Below are 18,378 nucleotides of genomic sequence, written 5' to 3'. Positions count from 1 at the left end.
ATATGACTGTTATAGTGTAGATTTTCTTTTTTCTCCTTATTGAAAAATTTTAAGTTTTTTCTTTACTTTTCTCACTATCTTTTCCTTTTGTTTACCTGTTCCCTCAGAGTCTCTTTCTCCCTTTTCCCATGCTAACAACCAACTTATTTTTTGATTACACTCTCACTCTTTCTATGATCTAGAACTTTTTTTAAAAAAATTTATTTTTATTGTAAACAGATGGGATACATGTTTTTTCTGTTTGTACATGAAGTAATGGCATACCATTTGTGTAATCATACATTTACATAGGGTAATGGTGTTTGATTCATTCTGTTATTTTTTTCCTTCCTCCCACCCCTCCCACCCCTCTTTTCCCTTTATACAGTCCCTCCTTCCTCCATTCTTGCCCCTCCCACCCCCCATTATGTGTCATCTATGATCTAGAACTTCTATATATTATTTTCTTATCCCATTAACAGCTACATCCTACACCCCTCAGTATCTTCTTTGTCCTCCATTAGAAACTGTAGACCTTATTGCAAAACTATTTGTTATACTGAAGATAATAATTGAACTCATTCTGTTTATTATGACAATATTGTTAATGTCCTTATAGGAGCTATTTGGTCTAGGGTTGCATACTGTCTGAACTGGGCACTGCTAATATTGATCTCCCCCTTAAAGAAAAGATATTGGAAACCTATAGGGTCACTTATAAGCCTATGGGAAGAACTGCAATGCCCCAGATATGCACTGCTAGAGGAGAAGATCCATGAACAACATGAAAAAACAAGGGAAGAAAATGATCCAAACAAATCTAGATTCTATATTAATAGAATCCAATGACAGTATGGTAGAAGAAATGTCAGAAAAGGACTTCAGATTATACATGATTAAAATGATTCATGAAGCAAAGGATGAGATAAGAGCAAATGCAGGCAATGAATGATCACTCCAATAAGCAGTTGAAAGAGCAACTGCAGGAAGCAAAAGATCATTTCAACAAAGAGAGATTCTCAGAAACAAACAAACAAACAAACAAACAAAAAAAAACCCAACAGACTAGACCACTTGGAAGACAGAACTTCAGACAATGAAGACAAAATATTTAATCTTAAAAATAAAGTTGCCCAAACAGAGAAGATGGTAAGAAATCATGAACAGAATCTTCAAGAACTATGGGACATCATGAAAAGACCAAATTTAAGAATTATTGGGATTGAGGAAGGCACAGAGAAACAAACCAAAGGAATGAACAACCTATTCAATGAAATTATATCAGAAAATTTCCCAAACCTGAAGAATGAAATGGAAAATCAAATACAAGAGGCTTACAAAACACCAAATGCACAAAATCACAACAGATCCACACCAAGACACATTATAATGAAAATGCCTAACATACAAAATAAAGATAGGATTTTGAAGGTCATGAGAGAAAAGCATCAGATTACATATGGGGGGGAAACCAATACGAATATCAGCAGATTTCTCAGCCCAGACTCTAAAAGCTAGAAGGGCCTGGACCAACATATTTCAAGCTCTGAAAGAACATGGTTGCCAACCAAGAATTCTATACCCAGAAAAACTAACCTTTAGATTTGAAGACAAAATAAAATCCTTCCATGATAAACAAAAGTTAAAAGAATTTACAAATAGAAAGCCTGTGTTACAGAATGTTCTCAACAAAATATTCCATGAGGAGGAAATGAAAAACAACAATGTAGGTCAGCAAAGGGAGGAAATATCTTAAAGGAAAATCCATTCAAAGGAGAAACCAAGCCAAGTTAAAAACCAAAGTAAGCCCAAATGACTGGGAATACAAATCATATCTCAATAATAACCCTGGGCTGGCTGGAGAGTAATGCTACAGAGCGGAGAGAGTGAGGAGGCTGCGTCTGGCTCCCGCTCTCACAGCCATTGCAGTGCATTGAGCTCCACAGAGACAGTGCCAGGGCAAGTGAGAGTCAGACTGTAAGGAAAAATGCAGCTCAGCTCGGGACCCATGGTAGTTTCAGCCCCTCCGACAGAACTGGCGCTCCGTATGCCCCGTCTCAGTTGCGGCTCAACAATAGCTCCCAGAAATCCACAACAGACACAGGGCCTCACACAAGATACTTTATTATGCGGATGACAAGCGCGTCCACTCCGCGGTTGAAAAGAAGGGGAAAGAGAAAGATGGCGTGGATGCTCCTCCCAGATACTGGAATCTTCCCAGCTGGAAGGAACCAACAGCGGAGGAGAATACTTGCAAGCTGACTGATGAACCAATAGCTAGCTAGCATGTTCAGTCTGACAAGCTAGGATGTAACGTGGGAAGCAGGAAATGGCTGTAGCGTAGGTCGGAAATTCCTGTAACGTAAGAGGCGGGCAGAGTAACTTTCAGACTGGCAAGTTAGGTTGTGGTGCAACAGAAAGGACGGGAGATTGGCTTTGTATTACACAGATGGGCACTGGGCAACTCTGTGCCTCGCTGAGGAAAAACAATTAAACATGGGCAAAGGAGATCCTAAGAAGCTGAGAGGCAAAATGTCATCATATGCATTCTTTGTGCAAAATTGCCGGGAGGAGCACAAGATGCACCCAGCTGCTTCAGTCAACTTTTCAGAGTTTTCTATGAAGTGCTCAGAGAGGTGGAAGACCATGTCTGCTAAAGAGAAAGGAACATCTGAAGACATGGCAAAGGCGAACAGGGCCTGTTATGAAAGAGAAATGAAAACCTATATCCCTCCTAAGGGGGAAACAAAAAAGAAGTTCAAGGATCCCAATGCACCCAAGAGGACTCTGTCGGCCTTCTTCTTGTTCTGTTCTGAATATCGCCCAAAAATCAAAGGAGAACATCCTGGTCTATCTATTGGTGATGTTGCAAAGAAACTGGGAGAGATGTGGAATAACACTGCTGCAGATGATAAGCAGCCTTATGAAAAGAAAGCTGCTAAGCTGAAGGAAAAATACGAAAATTTTTGCTGCCTACCGAGCTAAAGGAAAACCTGATGCAGCAAAAAAGGGAGCTGTCAAGGCTGAAAAAAGCAAGCAAAAGAAGGAAGAAAAGGAAGATGAAGAAGATGAAGAGGATGAAGAGGAAGAGGAAGATGAAGAGATGAAGATGAAGAAGATGATGATGATGAATAAGTTGGTTCTAGCGCAGTTTTTTTTTCTTGTCTATACAGCATTTAAACCCCCTGTACACAACTCACTCCTTTTAAAGGTTGTGTAAGATTTGTTTGTAAACTGTACAGTGTCTTTTTTTTGTACAGTTAACACACTACCAAATGTGTCTTTAGATAGCCCTGTCCTGGTGGTTTTTCAATAGCCACTAACCTTGCCTGGTACAGTATGGGGGATGTAAATTGGCATGGAAATTTAAAGCAGGTTCTTGTTGGTGCACAGCACAAATTAGTTATACATGGGGATGGTAGTTTTTCATCTTCATTTGTCTCTGATGCAGATTATACGAAATAATTGTTGTTCTGTTAACTGAATACCACTCTGTAATTGCAAAAAAAAAAAAAAAAAAATTTGTAGCTGTTTCATTGACATTCTGAATGCTTCTAAGTAAATACAATTTTTTTAATTAAAAAAAAATAATAACCCTGAACATTAATGGCCTAAACTCATCAATCAAAAGACATAGACTGGCAGAATGGATTAAAAAGAAAGACCCAACAATATGCTGCCTACAAGAGACTCATCTCACAGAAAAAGATATCCGCAGAGTAAAGGTGAAAGGATGGGAAAAAACCACCACACACACGGACTCAGTAAAAAAGCACGGGTTTCCATCCTTATTTCAGATAAAGTGGACTTCAAGCCAAAGTTAGTCAGAAGGGATAAAGAAGGACATTTCATACTGCTTAAGGGAACCATAAATCAGGAAGACATAACGATAGTATATATTTATGCCCCAAACAATGGTGCATCCCTGTACATCAAACAAATCCTTCTCAATTTCAGGAATCAAATAGACCACAACACAATAATTCTGGGTGACTTTAACACACTGCTGTCACCACTGGATAGATCTTCCAAAGAAAAACTAAACAAAGAAACCATAGAACTCAATAACACAATCAATAACTTAGACTTAACAGACATATATAGAATATTCCATCCATCAACGAGCAAATTCACTTTCTTCTCAGCAGCACGTGAACCTTCTTGAAAATAGACTATATTATACCCACAAATCAGCCCTTAGTAAATGCAAAAAAAAAAGAGATACTGTCTTGCGTTCTATCAGATCATAATGGAATGAACTTAGAAATCAATGACAAAATAAAAAATAGAAATTACTGCAACACCTGGAGACTAAATAATATGCTAGCAAATGAAGCATGGATAACAGAAAACATCAGGGAGGAGATAAAAAAAATTCTTAGAGGTCAATGAGAATGACAATACAACATATCAAAATCCCTGGGACACTATGAAAGCAGTACTAAGAGGAAAATTCATTGCGGGGAGCACATTCAAGATAAGAATAAAAAGTCAACAACTAAATGACCTAACATTACAGCTCAAAGCCCTAGAAAAAGAAGAACAGAACAACATCAAAAGTAGTAGAAGACAGGAAATAATTAAAATCAGAGCTGAAATCAATGAAATTGAAACAAAAGAAACAATTCAAAAAATTGACAAAAAAAGTTTTTTCTTTGAAAAAGTAAACAAAATAGACGAACCCTTAGCTACACTAACAAAGAGAAGGAGAGAGAAAACTCAAATTACTAAAATTCGTAATGAAAAAGGAAATACCATGACAGACTCCACTGAAATACATAACATAATGAGAAGCTACTTTGAAAATCTGTATTCCAACAAAATAGAAAATACCGAAGACCTTGACAAATTTCTAGAGACATATGCTCCTCTCAAACTGAACCAGGAGGACATACGCAATTTAAACAGATGAATATCAAGCAATGAAATAGAAGAAGTCATCAAAAGCCTACCAACCAAGAAAAGCCCAGGACCAGACGGATTCTCAGTCAAGTTCTGCAAGACCTTCAAAGAAGAACTCATTGCAATACTTCTCAAAGTATTCCAGGAAATAGAAAAGGAGGGGACTCTACCAAACTCATTCTATGAAGCTAATATCACCCTCATACCCAAACCAGGAAAAGACACATGAAGGAAAGAAAATTTTAGACCAATATCCTTGATGAATATAGATGCAAAGATCCTTAACAAAATATTGGCAAACCGTATTCAAAAACATTAAGAAGATAGTGCACCACAATCAAGTGAGGTTCATCCCAGGAATGCAAGGTTAGTTCAACATCCATAAATCAATAAACATAATTCATCATGTCAATAGACTTAAGGATAAGAATCATATGGTTATTTCAGTTGACACAGAAAAAAAGTTTGACAAAATACAACACCCCTTCACGCTCAAAACACTAGAAAAAATAGGAATAGTAGGAATGTACCTGAACATTATAAAGGCTATTTATGCTAAGCCCATGGCCAACATGATTCTTAATGGAAAAGAACTGAAAGCATTCTCTTTAAAAACAGGAACAAGACAGGGATGCCCTCTTTTACCACTTCTATTCAACATTGTCCTTGAAATACTAGCCAGAGCAATTAGACAGACTAAAGAAATAAAGGGATATAAATAGGAAAAGAGGAACTCAAGCTGTCAGTATTTGCTGATGACATGATTCTCTATTTAGAGGATCCAAAAAACTCCTCCAGAAAACTTCTAGACCTCATAAATGAATTCAGCAAAATAGCAGGATATAAAATCAACACACATAAATCTAAAGCATTTTTATACATAAGTGATGAACATCTGAAAGGGAAATGAGGAAAACAATTCCATTCACAATAGCCTCAAAAAAAACAAAAAAACAAAAAAACAAAAAAACTTGGGAATCAATCTAACCAAACAGGTGAAAGATTTCTACAATGAATTCTACAAAACACTAAAGCAAGAAATTGAGGAAGACCTTAGAAGGTGGAAAGATCTCCCATGTTCTTGGATAGGCAGAATTAATATTATCAAAATGGCCATACTTCCAAAGGTGCTATACAGATTTAATGCAATTCCAATTAAAATCCCTATGATATTTCTCATAGAACAGAAAAAGCAATCATGAAATTCATCTGGAAGAACGAAAGTTCCAGAATAGCCAAAGCAATCCTTGGCAGGAAGAGTGATGCAGGAGGTATCACTATACCAGACCTTAAACTCTACTATAGGGCAATAGTAACAAAAACGGCATGGTACTGGCACCAAAATAGACAGGTAGATCAATGGTACAGGATAGAAGACATGGAGACATACCCACATAAGTACAGTAACCTCATATTAGACAAGGGTGCCAAAAATTTACAATGGAGAAAAGATAGCCTGTTCAACAAATGGTGCTGGGAAAACTGGAAATCCATATGCAATAAAATGAAACTAAACCCCTATCTCTCAACCTGTACAAAACTCAAATCAAAATGGATCAAGGATATTAGGATATATTATCAAGGAATTAGACCTGAGACCCTTCACCAAATAGAAGAAAAAGTAGGCCTGAATCTCCATCATGTTGGCTTAGGACCAGACCCCATAGTGCAAGAAATAAAAGCAAGAATCAATAAAAGGGATAAAGTCAAACTAAAAAGTTTTTTCTCAGCACAGGAAACAATGAACAATGTGAAAAGAGAGCCTACAGAGTGGGAGAAAATCTTTTCCACACACACTTCAGACATAGCATTCACCTCCAAAGTTTATAAAGAACTTAAAAAATTTTACACCTGAGCTGAAGAAATAGCTCATGTTGGAGAGTGCTTGCCTAGCATGTGCAAGGGCCGCAGTTTGAATCCCTGGCGCCTCATAGGAGAATAAAACACTTTACACGCAAAATACAAAGACCCAATCAATAATTGGGCTAAGGAAATGGGCAGACTTCACAGAAGAAGATATACAGGTGATCAACAAATATAGGAAAAAGTGCTCATCATCCCTAGTAATTAGAGAAATGCAAATTAAAACCACCCTAAGATTTCATCTAACTCCAATTAGAATGGCTATTATCAAGAACACAAGCAATTATAAGTGTTGGCATGATGTTGGGAAAAAGGCACACTCGTACCTTACTGAGTTGCAAATTGGTACAGTCACTCTGGAAAGCAGTACAGATTCCTCAGAAAACTTGGAATGGACCCACCATTTGACCCAGCTATCCCATTCCTCAGTTTATACCCAAAGATTTAAAATCAGCATACTACAGTGATGCAGTCACATCAAAGTTCACAGTAGCTCAATTCACAATAGCTAGATTGTGGAACCAACCTAGATGCCCTTCAACTGATGAATGGATAAAGAAACTGTGGTATATATACATGATGGAATATTACTCAGTCATAAAGAAGAATAAAATTATGGCATTTGCTGGTAAATGGATGAAGTTGGAAAAGATCATGCTAAGTGAAATAGGCCAAGCCCAAAAAACCAAAGGCCCAATGTTTTCTCTGATAAGTGCATGATAATATATAACAAGGGGGGGGGGGGCGGTGATGTGGGGAAGAGAAAAATGAAGGAACTTTGGATGGTGTAGAGGAAAAAGGGGTGGGAGGGAGTGGGAATGGAAAAAAAGAATGAAAGAGACAGTACTACCTTATGTATATGTATGATTACATGAATGGTGTGAATCTACATTGTGTACAACCATAGAAATGAAAAGTTGTATCCCATTTGTGTACAATGAATCAAAATGTGTCTGTAAAAATAAACATATTTTAATTTAAAAAAATAAAGAAATCAGATGGGTACCACCAATATGATCATGGAAAATTCTGCCCTTTTGATAACAGAAGTTATAAAAATCCTGAGCTGTGGTGACATCCGTGCTGCCTGCAGCTCTTTGTTCTTCAGCTGGGATGAAGCTGAAGAGGGTGGAATTTCCGATGTCTTCCCCATCCAACCCTGTCAGTGTACTCTGTGGGACTGAGGAGCTCCTGTGCTCTGTCTACAGTGGAGAGGAGGACAGGATGGATGTAAGGCCACCTGCTATGGTTGGGGGAGCTGAAATTTGATAAAGGGTTTATAGGGACTGGAAAAGTTCCAGAATTGCTTCTATGGGGAATGCCCCACGGAGTTCACTAAAATGAAAGGATGGAAAGCTGCACAGCCTTGCGGACACTGCCGAGGTTAGATAGCATGAATTCAGAGCCGAGTCAGCGTGCAGGCTTTTGTGATTTTCTGCTGGGGCACCTGACTGCCTAAAAACAGAGACAAGAAGGCTGAGTTTGAGCAGTGGTATCAGTGAGCAGTTAAGAACAAGGCGTTCCTGGAAGCTTGTTGCCATCAAGAAACTCCTCCTCCTCCTGCCCACCCTCCCCTTCCTCTTTTTTTTACCCACCCCCCAGTACTGAGGATTGAATCCAGGGGTGCTCCACCACCGAACTACATCCCCATCCCTTTTTATTTTGTTATTTAAAAATTGGGGTACTGGAAATTGAACCCTGGAGAAAATTTACCACTGAGCTGCATCACCAGTCCTTTATTTTTATTTTTTCATTCTGAGACAGGGTCTTGGGGAAGACTAACCTCGTGGACAGGTATGAACTTGAGTACATGTCATCTCCCCCACTGCTGAGGTCCAGCCACTGCTCTGGTTCACTCTTGTATGGAGCTCAAGCTCACCTTGTCCTTGGTTGACTGATCTGCCAGTATTCAGAATCCTTTATTTTTTGTTTTCGTTTTAAGATGGGGTCTTCCTATGATGCCTGGTCTCCCACCTTTGCCTCCCGAGTGCTGGAACTACAGGCGCTTGTCATAAAGCCTGGCTTTTTGATTCTCAGTTTGATTCTGCTATTGTCTTGCCCCATCAAACTTGAGGCTTCCATTACAAATAAGAGTTACCTTTCCTGACCCAGTGCTTAGTGCCTGACAGCTTAGCTGGGACTCTGTTGCCACCTAGTGTTCCTCACAGGTCTGAGGCGTGTATGCTAGGAAGGACAAAGCAAAAGATTTGGATATGAGCATTCAAAAGGCCTGGGGATTGTGAAGAGGGGAAAGAAAAACCGAGTAGGCACAAGAAATACAGAATAGTAAGAGTTTGTAGCCTAGAATTTCAGGGTTAGAGACGTTAGTGATGGAGGAGGAGTAGGCGAGAGTAATACCAAAGGAGTGGCAATGGTGGGTGCAGGTGAAAAGGACTGAGGAAGGGCATTATTCAGAGGTCAAAGAATTCAGGGCCCGCTGGTTAAAGGGCCGTCCACATTCTCCACTCAGAGGCGAGTGTCCCTTTGTCAGGGCCCATATTTCACCACTAATTTTTTTTTTAATTTCTCACATTTCCTAGTACACTGTCTATAAAATGCTGGTTGAATTGACTTGAATATCAAAAACTCACTAATGGTGATTCTAAGGGATGAAGTTGAGATTACACCAGTGGGTTAGCTGACCTTTTAGATGGGAAATGGTTTCAAATACTTGATTTTTCTCAAACCAAGCAACTATTTTTTTTTTTTTTTTTCTTGGTACCAGGTATTGAACTCATGGATGCTTGACCCCTGAGCCATACCCCCAGCCCTTTTACTTTGAGAGGGGTTTCCCTAAGTTGCTTAGGGCCTTGCTAAGTTGCTGAGGCTGGCTTTGAACTTGCAATCCTCCTGCCTCAGGCTTCCGAGTGGCTGAGATTACAGGTGTGCACCACTGTGCCCAGCTTATTTTCAAGCTTTTAATGAATGTCCCAACGTACCTTCCTAAGCAAGCCTTCCCCTAGCTGGTACTTTACAATTTCATGCCTGTGCTCCTATGGCAGGAAAACTTCCTGGATGTTGCTGTGGGCTCAGTGCCTGCAATGCGCACAGCACGCTTAGAAATGCCCCTCTTGCCTCCCCAACCATTTATTCTCCCTATGAACTTACTTATTTATTTATTTATCTTTTGAGCCAGGGATGAACCCAGGGGCACTTAACCACTGAACCATAATCCCAGGTCCTTTTTTTTTTTTTTTTTTTTAATTTTGAGACAGGGTCTCACCAAGTTGCTTAGTGCCTTACTAAATTGCTGAGGTTAGCTTTGAACTCGACAGCCTCCTGCCTCAGTCTTCAGAGCTGCTGGGATTATAGTTGTGGGTTACTGTTCCTGGTGCCTTTTGATTCTTAAAATATTTTTGTCAATTAACCTATCTAGAAGGCGACTTTTTTTTTTTTTTTTTTTTTTTTTTTTTTGGTACTGGAGATTGAACCCAGAGGGGCTCTAATGCTGAGTTACATCCCCAGCCTTTTTATCTTGACACAGGTGTAAGTTGCTGAGGTTGGACTCAAACTTGCCATCCTCCTGCCTCAGACTTCTGAATGGCTGGGATTATAGGTGTGCACCTCCACAGCTGGTTTACATTTGTAATGTTTGTGAAGAAATCCTCCTATAATGAGATATGCCATTTTAAATTTCCAAATTTTTCTGCCTATTCTTCATTGTGAGTTGGAGGCATTGTGATGCATGCTTAGTCTGATAATGTTGACATGTACTATGCTGCTTTAGCACAGTTATAGTGTCAATGTACAATAAATGCATGCTTTCCCATCAAATGTAATAACAAAACAAGCCACATGTGCAGTGACTTAAAAGAGCAACATTTGAAATATATGAAAAAATGTTCAACATCTCTAGCAATTAGAGAAATTCAAATCAAAACTACACTGAGATTCCATCTCACTCCAGTCAGAATGGCAACAATCAAGAATACAAGTAACAATAAATGTTGGTGAAGATGTGGGAGAAAAGGTACACTCATAAACTGCTGGTGGGACTGCAAATTGGTGTAACAACACCGGAAAGCAGTATGGAGATTCCTCAGAAATCTTGGATGGTACCACCATTTGACCCAGTTATCTCACTCCTTAGTTTATACCCAAAGGATTTAAAATGAACATACTACAGTGATGCAGTCATATCAATATTGATAGCAACACAATTCACAATAGCTGAATTGTGGAACATAGTTAAACTATGCAACCAACCCAGGTGCCCTTCAAAAGATGAATGGATAAAGAAATTGTGGTATATATACACAATGGAATATTACTCAGCCTTAAAGAAGAATGAAATTATGGCATTTGGTGGTTAAGGATGGAACTGAAGAATATCATGCTAAGCAAAATAAGCCAATCCCAAAGAAACAAAAGCCAAGTGTTTTCTCTGATATGCAGATCCTAATTCACAATAAAGTAGAGAGCTAGGGAAGAATAGAAGTACTTTGGATTAGACAGAGGGGAGTGAAAGAAGGGGAGGGGATATGGGGGTAGGAATGATAGTAGAATGAACTGGACATTAATACCCTACGTGCATATATAATTACATGACCTGTATAACTCAACATCATGTACAACCAGAAGAATGTGAAGTTATACTCCATTTATGTATGATGTGTCAAAATGCATTCTACTATCATGTATAACTAATTAGAACAAATAGAAAACATTTTGAGAAGAACAACATTTGAAGGAGTCTCCTTCCTTTTCTTTCCTTCTTCCTCCTCCTCTTCTTCTCCTCCACCCCCTGTCAATCCCTCTCACTCCTCCTCCTCTTTAGTACTGGGGAAGGAACTCAGGGGTGTTCTACCACCTTTTCTATTTTTGAGACAGTTTTGCTAAGTTGCCCAGGCTGGTCTTGAACTTGTGATCCTCTTGCTTTATTCTCCCTAGTCACTGGAATTATAGGTGTGTGCCACAGTAGCTGGCTGAAGTCTATTTTTCTTGTTTTGACTTGAAGGATATGCTCTTAGTGCAAAATAAAACAAAAATCAAAAATAAAACAAATATGCTTGGCACACGAAATGCTATTACGACTCACTGAGCAGCAGTATTTAGTGATGAAAGTTCAACATATGGTCTCTGTTGCAACCTGCGACTTTGCTGTTGAAACTCAAATGCAGCCATAGATAATATGTAAACAGATGGATGGGGCTACGTTACAAGATTTCGTTTGTAATACTGAACTGTTGTTAAAATGATTTTCACATTACAAAATAATATTCCTTTGATTTTTTTTCAACCACGTAAGAATGAAAAAACTATTCTTAGCTTGTAGATCATATCAGAAACAGACAGTGGGCTATAGTTTGCCAACTCCTGGGCTAGAATTTTGTATATCTTAAAATTCCATAGAGGTGTTGGGTCGCTGGGTCCATAAGATTTATCTCTTGTCACCTGAGGTACAGACGTTTTTCTTTGGAAGAAAAGAAAAGATCTCTAACCTCTTTCTGCTACCAGGTCCAGTTGGCGAAATAGTGGACCAATGGCCAGAATGTCCAGGTGGTCAAGTACTATTGTCATTGTCCATCATCTACCTAGTTTAAGCAAGGACCCCTGGTGAACGGAATGAGTGTTCATGGAGAATACCACTCCTGCATCCTCCTAAAGTTTAGATTTAACCTCACTTACTGAACCAATTGTATTTGCTTCTTCTCCTCCTTCTGGTACCAGGGATTGAACCCAGAGGGGCTTTACCACTGAGCTACATCTGCAGTCCTTTTATTTATTTTTTTGTTTTCAGACAGGGTCTTGATAAGTTGCTGAGATTGAACTCGAAGTTGAGATCCTCCTGCCTCAGCCTTCTGAGTCACTGGGATTATGGGTGTATGCCACCAGGCCTGGTTCACTCCTGCATCCTTTCAGTGTGTGAAGGTGACACAAAACAGGATGCCTTGTGGTTTCAACTTCCTACCTTTGCCTAGGGAAGGAGATCAGAGAGGCTACTTAGCTTTTCCCACCATAAAGACTTATTCCACAGGGAACCAATGGAGGATTCTTCCAGTTGTAAGTGGCCCACAGCCGTATGATTTGGGCTAAGACTACACTTATCACTCCATTTCTAAACACCCCCACTCTGATAAGGAGACTGATGCTGTTTTGGGTCACTTGTTATCTATGATAACTTATTTATGGTCCTAAAAATGCCTGGGTATTCACTTTTCCTAGTGTAAACTTACTCTGGATAAATGGCAGTTGACCCTTTTGAGGAAGGATTGGCATAGCTAATTACTTGTTCTGGTGCGGCAGGGAACGTCCTCAAGGGGACATGGCCCTTCAATCAGTTCATTCTAAATCTGAAAACTATCTTAGGTGTCAAAACTGGCCAAGTGGCCATGGTTTTCATTTGGGTGTGACTCCCTCGATCTTGTTTGGATACATAAATTAGGCAATACTTCATTGCATGCCCTTAGATCTTGCTGTGAAGATGTCACATTTTTTATTCACCTTTGTCACAGTCCAATGGTTGTCACTGTTCTTGTTTTGTTGTCCATTGGATCAGTCACAACCACCTGCCTTCCTCCATGTTTACTATGGCAATTAAGACCGTTAATTCCACCAAACCAACCTTCTGACAGCTTTATGCTGCCCTCTTGTGTCCACTATTCCAAATCTTATCATCACCAGGAGCCCAGTTGCCCATGGTATCTCCTGTAAATACCAGCTTACATAGGCCAACCGTGGTGACACATGCCTGTAATCCCAGGGACTCAGGAGGCTGAAGCAGGAGAATCACAACTTGAAAGTCAGTCTCAGCAACTTGGTGAGGCACTAGGCAACTGAGGTGAGACCCTGTCTCAAATTAAAAAATAAAAAGGGCTGGGGATGTAGCTTAGTGGTAGAGAGCCCCTGGGTTCAATCCCTAGTACCAATAAATAAATATATTAAATAACAAATAACTGGCCTTCTTTGGACAGACAACACTGAGCATCTTAAGATGCCCGTTGCCTTCCTCACAAGTGCATTCCTTGTGAAAGAATGCAGAGAGGGCCCTACGAGTCTTCCTGGGAAACCCCTCCCACAGCTGTTCTTCAGGTTGTGGAGTAAGTCAGTTCTAACAGGCCTACTTCTCTAAGCCCCTTGACCCCTACTCCCCTACTCCTGTCAAGGAATTTCTAGCATCTTCACAGCACTTATTGTAGGCATAATTTTTTCCAAACTTCCAGGAGATACTTCAGCAGTTTACCAGGGAATGACTCCAGATGTCCTTGGCAGGAGCCGGGGAATGAGAAAGCGAAGAGTCAGGAGCCGGGGAATGAGAAAGCGAAGAGTCAGGGCGAGTGGAAGTAGAGACACACGTTCCCGCTGCGAAGCTCTCGGCCCCATCAGTTCTGAACCCAGGGAACAGAAGCACTTTGAAATGTATTATGTTTAAAATTTCTAACTGGAAAGTGGATTTTAGTACCTAAAAAATCAGACTGTTTGAATAGCTAAATGAGAAGGAAATGTGACTGAAAAGCCATTGATTTACCCATGATAGATTCAAGGCAAAGAATATGGAGAGACGATCGTACCTTTTTTTGTTTTTGTTTTTGTTTCTTTCTGTACTGGGAAATGGATCCAGGGTTCTCGACTACATTCCCAGCTCCTTTTAGTCTTTATTTTGAGACAGGGTCTCACTAGGTTGCTGATTCTCTTGCCGCAGGCTCCAGAGTCACTGGGATTACAGGCATGAGCCACAGTGCCTGGCTGGCATTAGCACCTTTGAAAGCAGCAGTGAAGAGAAATAGGCTCCTCTCTTGCTGTACACTAACAACCACAGATACTTCAAATCACTAGTTGTTCAAGTGTTGCAGTACAGAAGGACGGCACTGCCTCCCAATGCTTTGACTTGTTTTTTCCATTTAGGAAATGGGTTAAAAGAAACTGTTATGCAATGGAAACCACCAGGAATCCTGTCTTTATAAACACAGAGAACAAAATGTTAAATCTGCACACCATAATTTGTGAACTGGTGTCAGAGACTGTGAAATAATAACATTTGCTATACAGAAGTTTTAGTTATATACTATGGAGCTCAAGAAAGGAAAAGAATGTGTGGGGTGGGTTTACTGGTCAAAGAAGGTTTTATGAGGGAGATGATATTTAAGCATCACTGGACATGCTGAGTAAGATTTTTACAAATATGGAGAAAGAAGTCTTTCCAAGTAGAGGGAGCAAGAGGAAAATGCATGGCAGCACGATAGCGGGAACAAGAGATCCAATTTAGATGAAACGAAGAGCCCATTACATGGGAAGGAATGGAAAACAAAACCATAGCTGGGCCTGGTGGCATGTGCCTATCATCCCAGCGGCCTAGGGAGGCTGAGACAGGAGGATCATGAATTCAAAACTATCCTCAGCAATTTAGTGAGGCCCTAAGCCACTCAGTGAGATCCTCTCTAAATAAAATACAAAAAAGTGCTGGGGATGTAGCTCAGTGGTTAAGTGACCCTGGGTTCAATCCCTGATACCAAAATGAACAATTAAAAAAACCCTGTAAAACTTCTTGGCCTATAGTGGAAGAGTCTTGGAAACCAGGATTTAGATTCCTCTGGTACACTATTTTTTTTTTTTTTTTTTTTTTTTTGTACTGGGGATTGAACTCAGGGCTGCTTTACCTCTGAGTTATATTACCAGCCCTTTTTATTTTATTTTTATTTCATTTTGAGATAGGGTCTCACTAAGTTGGAGGTTGGCCTCAAATTTGTGATCCTCCCACCTTAGCCTCCAAAGTACCTAGGATAGCATGTGCTATCACACTGGGTACCTTAAAGTTCTTGTTCTGTCTACCAGTAAGCAGTAGCTGAGGTAGAGCAGGAAGAAGCCTGTTACTGAGCCATCACTTCTGGATTTGGCAGTCTCCAAATAGGTTATCTTCCCTCAAGTCCATTCACTACCTCATTTCTGTCTGATCTGGTCTGGATACAGGAAGTTAACTATACACCTCTGTGTCAGATTCTGGGCGGAAAGGGTCATTTCCCTCTGAAGTTGATCACGTAAAGTTGAACACTGGGATCCAATATCAAAACAATGTGTTTACATTAACAAACCTGTGTTTTTCCTCACTTGATTAGAAGAAAGTTACTAGAGAGCTGCGAAGGTGTTAAAAACATCAGTAACTGTCTCAGAGTTGGTATAAGATGCGACACCACAACTCATATAAAGTGACCATCACGTCCAGGCACAGAGAGGGTATTCAATATTAAGTTCCCTTTCTGTTCTTTTCCTACAGATGCGAGTGATTGACATAGAATAACTTCTATCCAACATCTTCCCTGACCATCACTGCCCTGATGATATATTATATCCCCTGATCAACTCCTTCCCCCACTCCTGCAGACATTTTCTGTATGAGATGGTTTCTCTCCTCCCATTTCTGTACCCTTCTGGATACTGTGGTTTGTTGCTATCCCTCTGTGATGTAATACTTCAAGTAGTTGCCCAGGTACAGCGAAGGAAGGAAAAGCAGAAGGGTTCCCTTGCTCTGGCCTACACACTACATTTCTGATTTTCCAGGCTAAATATTTCCTTAGGGTGTTGTTTTGCTTTGTTGGGTTTAGTGGCCACAACTTGCTGTTGACTCATATTTAGCTTCTACCCAAAGGAAACCCCTGAGCCTTTTTTTTTTTCATGTGATTTTTTAAATAGAACTCAGTAAAGGACTCCTCCTACCCATTAAATTCCACCTCGTTACATTCATTTCCTCCATTTTAGCACATTAACTATGCTGTTTCGCTTCATGTATCTTCCTCAAATTAGATAGGTTTCCCAGTGATGTCCTTTAATGAAGACATTGCTAAAATGTTTAAATAGGACAGGACGCAGCCCAAAGTCCTGTGATTTGCCACAAGAAGCCTCTTAACAGGTTGAAAGAAATTCATTAATCAGCATTCTTTGGGTATGGTCATTCGACCGGGTATGAATTTACTTAATTGATCTAGAATCCAGTCCACACTATTAGATGCTTTCTATGAGGGATCTTGACAAATGCCTTGTCCAAGTCTACACACACAACTGATGCTGCATTTACTCCATCTTTCAGTCTAGAAGTTCGCCAAAATGAAAATAAATCTACTGCAGGATGGCTCTTTGAAGATACTGTATTTATCAATGTCAGAGATGCCCTGCCCCTCCCCACCCCCAAATGGTTTCTCAAATGTTTCCCTTTTCCTAGAGGCAGCATAGGAAACTCTGTGTTGCAGAGTATAGGTCCTAGACTTGAATCCTGGCTCTTCCACATGCTGGCTGTATCAACATGAGCAATTTGCTTCAACAATCTGTGTCTCAGCTTTTGTTTCAGTAAAATGTGGATGATAATGAAATTCACATCATAGGATTGAATAACATTTCTTTCTTTATTGACTTTGTGCTACTGCGGTTTGAACCCAGGATCTCTCTACTACTGAACTATACCCCCTGCGCTTTTTATTTTTTATTTTGAGACAGGCTGATCTATTTTGTCCAGGTTGGTGTCAAACTTGTGATCCTTCTGCCTCAGCTTCCTGATTTAATAGGATTACAGGTATGTACTACCATGCCTGGCTAAATAATCTAATTGTAAAGCATTTAGAAGCATTTCTGGCACCTTAATAAGCAACATATAATTCTGTAATTTGGGAGACATTTGGGCTGGAGATATAAGCACATAAATAGTATTTGTCTTAGTTCGGGTTCCCTTGGAAGTAGATACTGACAAAACTTTGAGTGAAAACAGTTTATTTGTGGGAAGAGTCTAAGAATTACTGGAGAATTGGGGAAGTGAGAGAAAAAGGAAGGAAGTAAATAAATGGTACATTAGAAGTAAGTTACAGGTTACCTTACAGTGACTGTAATCTCATAATAGTTTCATTGTGGAATTCTGAAAGAGAATATAGGATAGGTCTCAAAGTTATCCTGAGGGACCAGAAAGCTAGGATAATTATCCACCAAACTGCATTCATCTTTGGCTAAAGGTTTCTCTGAAGGCATTAACTATCTAGTACTTTCAGCTTCTTTGCAAGAGTCCAGTGCTTCTTGGGCCAATAAAAGGCCCCCAGGCAGAGAATCAAAGCATTCCCCAGTAGACAGCCAGGGAACATGGGTGAGGAACCCAAGCATAAGACTATTTAATATCACCCTATGAGTGAGTGAAATTAGAGAGCAAAGGTGTCTGTCATCAAAACTCTAGAGTATTCCAATATTTAGAAGTCAAAGAGATGAAAAGAAATCAGCAAAGGAGCCTGAGAAGAGACCAGTGATGGGGGAGAGTAGAGTCCTGGAATCCAAGATAAGAAAGTGCTCCAAGCAGGAAGAAGAGATCAACAATGTCAAATGCTGCAGAGAGACCAAGTAAGGTGAAGACTGAGGATTGACCCATGGATTTAGCAACTTGGAGGCTACTGGTGACCTTGACAGGAGCGGTTTTAGATGTGAGGTTCAGGATAGGGAATAAGTTTAAAAGGGAAGAGAAAATGGAGACAACCTGTATAGACAACTCTTTAAAATAGTTTTGTTGTAGAGAAGCACGCAGTTGGAGGGGACTTAGGGGTTAAATGAGAGGTTTTGTGAATGTGCATTTTTTTTTTTTTTTGTACCAGGGATTGAACTCAGGGTGATTTGACCACTGAGCCACACTCCCCAGCCGTATTTTGTATTTTATTTAGGGACAGGGTCTCA

At 39.9% G+C, this 18,378-nt stretch overlaps 2 pseudogenes; one reads left to right on the top strand and one right to left on the bottom strand.

The window, feature by feature from the left end:
• LOC124990688 (protein yippee-like 5) overlaps positions 1–8,248 on the bottom strand; it is a 9,180-nt pseudogene extending 932 nt beyond the window's left edge.
• LOC124990687 (high mobility group protein B1-like) lies at positions 2,476–3,114 on the top strand (annotated as a pseudogene).
• Positions 8,249–18,378: the final 10,130 nt, after the last annotated feature.

The sequence above is a fragment of the Sciurus carolinensis genome, chromosome 8 (genome assembly GCF_902686445.1).
Source record: "Sciurus carolinensis chromosome 8, mSciCar1.2, whole genome shotgun sequence".
NCBI classification, from domain to species: Eukaryota; Metazoa; Chordata; class Mammalia; order Rodentia; family Sciuridae; genus Sciurus; species Sciurus carolinensis.
This window is presented reverse-complemented; position numbering and strand designations above follow the sequence as displayed.